The 3,619-nt window shown below is 45.5% G+C and overlaps 1 pseudogene; it reads left to right on the plus strand.

Annotated features, from left to right (window-relative positions):
* Positions 1-1,339: 1,339 nt before the first annotated feature.
* LOC121834250 lies at positions 1,340-2,035 on the plus strand (annotated as a pseudogene).
* The last annotated feature ends 1,584 nt before the right edge of the window (positions 2,036-3,619 follow it).

Here is a 3,619-nt window from a genome sequence, read left to right on the forward strand (position 1 = left end):
GTGCGAGTGAAGCGCTCGGTGCGCCGAACAAAATGTGGCTTTTGCGTCGGACAGAGAACCAACACGTAAATGTGTTTCTTCCACCGTGATACTGACAAAGCCTGGCAGATCGTCACGAGACGCGGCCGCCGAAAGTAAAAAGGTAGAGCGCCAGGCAATAGGCAATGGATGGCGCCACTTTCCCCTCTATCGTGGGAAAAGTGGCACCATTTATTGTTGTGGAAATGCTCGAGACACGTGCCGCGCGCCACTTCTGGGAAGAACATGGCGTCTGAAATCTAGCTGAGTGCAGCCCTGTGCCGCCATGATCTGCCCAAGGGCTGCACTTTGCACGTGCCTCGTGAATCGACGCACCTTGCGCTACTTTTGAAACATAAAGGGGCTTTACAAGGGGCATGCAACGGGCGCCGCGATGCGGCGAGATGCTGAAACACACTTGTCCCGAGCGATGGTATGTCGGCTCATGTTTTTTGCGTTCCTCGGGCTACCGCTCCTTTTCTCGTCAGGTTTAAAAAAAAAAACATAAAACATAAAAAACAGGCACGGCGGCCTCGTCAACATGACAGTCGATAACCCATTTGTGTTCATTGGGCAGATACTCGTCACCCTCCTGCTATCTCATGCCAACTCTCAAGCGGAGATACGACAACAGTGTGGATTCAGCCGAGGAAGTGTCATAGGCAACCTGCAATGCTGTTTGGTTTGGCGCCATCTAGCGACTGAAACAAGAAATATTGGGTACCCCTGGAAGTGGCGGCTGCTTTGTTCAAACGTGAGCTTTTACTCTGGTGGCGCCGGTTAGCCTAGTGTCTGAAGCGAGAAATACTGGGTATCCCAGGAAGCCGTGATCGCGTAACGTGCCAGTACAGCGGAAGCTACCGCCCTCGCGGGCCAATCGGAACGTAACTGCCTATCACCGGAGCGCGCCTCAACTCCGAAGAAGTATAAGGCTTTTCGCTGCGTCAGGCTCCAATATGTGTGCGTTGCGCTCGTATACGTCGCACATTTTGAAGCCTTCGGCACGCAATGTGGGGCTTATCGTTCACCCTTTGCCAAGTTACAACGAGACAGGGTATGACCGTGCGCTCTCACTCTGCTGGCGCCGCCTGGCCATTGCCGGTTGGCTATAGCCGACGCAGTGAATGCCACTTTGAAGAGCATCAACCGTGGCCAAGAAGCGTTCGCCCCTTTGGATTTCATCGCCACTATACACTACCCGCCTATCGCATCGCCAACGGCATCAGCACAAGAGGCGTTCCCGAGGGATATAAAGGGCGCGCGGCAACTCGACCGTCTTCGTGGGCACGGCGGCCTTGTCAACGTGACAGTCGATAACGCGTTTGAGTTTATTCTCAAAATGAGCAAACGTTATCCTTGTTCATACCACAGTAATACGTGTGTTTGATAGTGCTGCCGTGCCCACGGTACCTCTGTTGTGTTCTTGGGGATATTTTACTGTCGCTGAAAAGCCTGCTCTTGTGCAGTGACATTGAATCAAATTCAGGACTGGTTGAACTGAAACATAATGGACAAACTTACCGTAATTGCAAGCTACGTTCAAGAGATTTAAACTAGCCAAAAAGAAACTTGTAGAAGGCTGGATGCCATAGATGTTAAGCCTAAAGAATTCGATAGAGTTAAAACGGCATCAATAAAACAAGATAGGAAAATTGAAAAACTTGAGAAGATCGTAATTACCCTTGTAGATAAGATGGACGACTTAGAAAACCGGATTCGGAGAAACAATTTATTAACATTCGGACTAGAAGAAACAGAAATTGAGAACAGTAACAGCTAAGAAGCACGAGTATCTAATACCATAATTGAAGATATTCTTCACGTTTCTACGTCTGGAATTGAAAGGATTCAAAGACTGGGTGGTCAAACACCCGGAAAAACCCGACCGGTTATCCTAAAGATACTGGACTTTAGAGACAAACTAACGATACTAAGAAACTGTTCCAAACTGCGTGGCAGTAATATTTCAATCAAGGAGGATTTTCAATCAAGACAAACAAAAAAAACGAGCGAGTGACAAAGTAGCGCTTGTCTATGACAAGGTGCGAATCGACAACGTGTTGTACGCGTTGGACGAAACGATAGGCGATATATCCCCGGTTCGCGATAGAGTCACTGCAAGCGACAGCGCCCTATCAGCCCCAGCATGACATCACAAAAATAAAGAGCGTCGCCAAAACGAACTAAGAATTTTGAATTTAAAGTCTAGAAGTGTTTTTAATAAACAGATTGAATTTGAAGCATGTTTCCTGAGTACCAATTCCGATGTTGTCATTATCACTGAAACGTGGCTGTCTGCGAGTGTCCTTGATAGCGAGGTCGTTCCGCCCATTGCAACTACACAATAATACGCAAAGATCGAGGTGGTCATGGCGGTGGGGTGGCCATCACTATCAGAAAGGGCTTTAAATATACCGAAATGCCTGATGTTCCTGGAATTGAATGTATTTGATGCAAAGTTTCTTTTCACGAGTATTCATGTTTTGTTGGTGCCGTATACAGGCCTCCAGGTGCACCGCCTAGTTTCTTTGACACTCTTCACAGCTAGGTTGATGAAAATGTAAGCAATAGTAGTCGAGTCATCATGGACGGCGATTTCAACGTTCCGGAAATTGACTGGGAACGTGGTGTATGTGAAAAACCTGTAAACGCGGACGCTCTACTTGAAATGTGTTTTTGTTATAACCTCGACCAGATAGTAAGAGAGCCCACGTGTGTTCATGGTTCATCTCAATCATTACTCGACCTTATATTTGTAAGTCAACATTTTGAAATAATTGGTTGCATGGTATATATTCTAGACGGCCTCTCTGATCACTCAGGGGTCTTGACGTCCTACAAAACGCGACCACCAATTAACAACTCCTCTCCATGTTCCGTACTGCCGGACTACTACAAAGTGGACGATGTTGGAACTCTTGATCTCCTTGATATGCAATACGATCCATTTCTAAACTCTTTCTCGATGATCATGCTTCAGTAGATAACTTATGGGATTTTTTTACGGAAACAGTGAATAATTATATGGTTAAGTTCATCCCCACCAAGAATAAAAGAACAAAAAAGGCTAACCCGTGGATAACTCGAGACAATATTCATACTAAACGTAAGCTCAGCTGGCTAAGGAAAAGATCGAAGGAGCAAAAAGTGCCACTTAACAGAAATCAGTTTTCGGTTCTGAATAGTAAACTGAACCAAGAAATAAAAACTGCCAAAAAATCGTATTTGAACTCCACTCTTCAGTCATTTATAATTACTTCCCCAGACAAATTTTGGAGCTGCGTGAACCTAAAGAAATCCAGGGCTACCAAATCACTCTCTCACGAACACTCAGAACATCCTCTGGCATTTGATGATTATTTTGTATCCGTATTTACAGCAGATAGTGAACTGACACCCCCTTTTAATCACAGCCAGACCCCATTCATTGATAGCATCACTATATCTGAACCTGGCATTCTCTCCCTCCTACTAAGTTTAGACACTAAGAAAAGCTGTGGCCCAGATAATATTTCAAACGTATTTCTTAAACGTTACACGCAATGGTCTGCTAAGTATCTGACACTAATAGTTATTAAATCACTAGGAACAGCCCCAATAC

The sequence above is a fragment of the Ixodes scapularis genome, unplaced genomic scaffold (genome assembly GCF_016920785.2).
Source record: "Ixodes scapularis isolate PalLabHiFi unplaced genomic scaffold, ASM1692078v2 ptg000847l_1___fragment_2___debris__unscaffolded, whole genome shotgun sequence".
NCBI lineage: Eukaryota > Metazoa > Arthropoda > Arachnida > Ixodida > Ixodidae > Ixodes > Ixodes scapularis.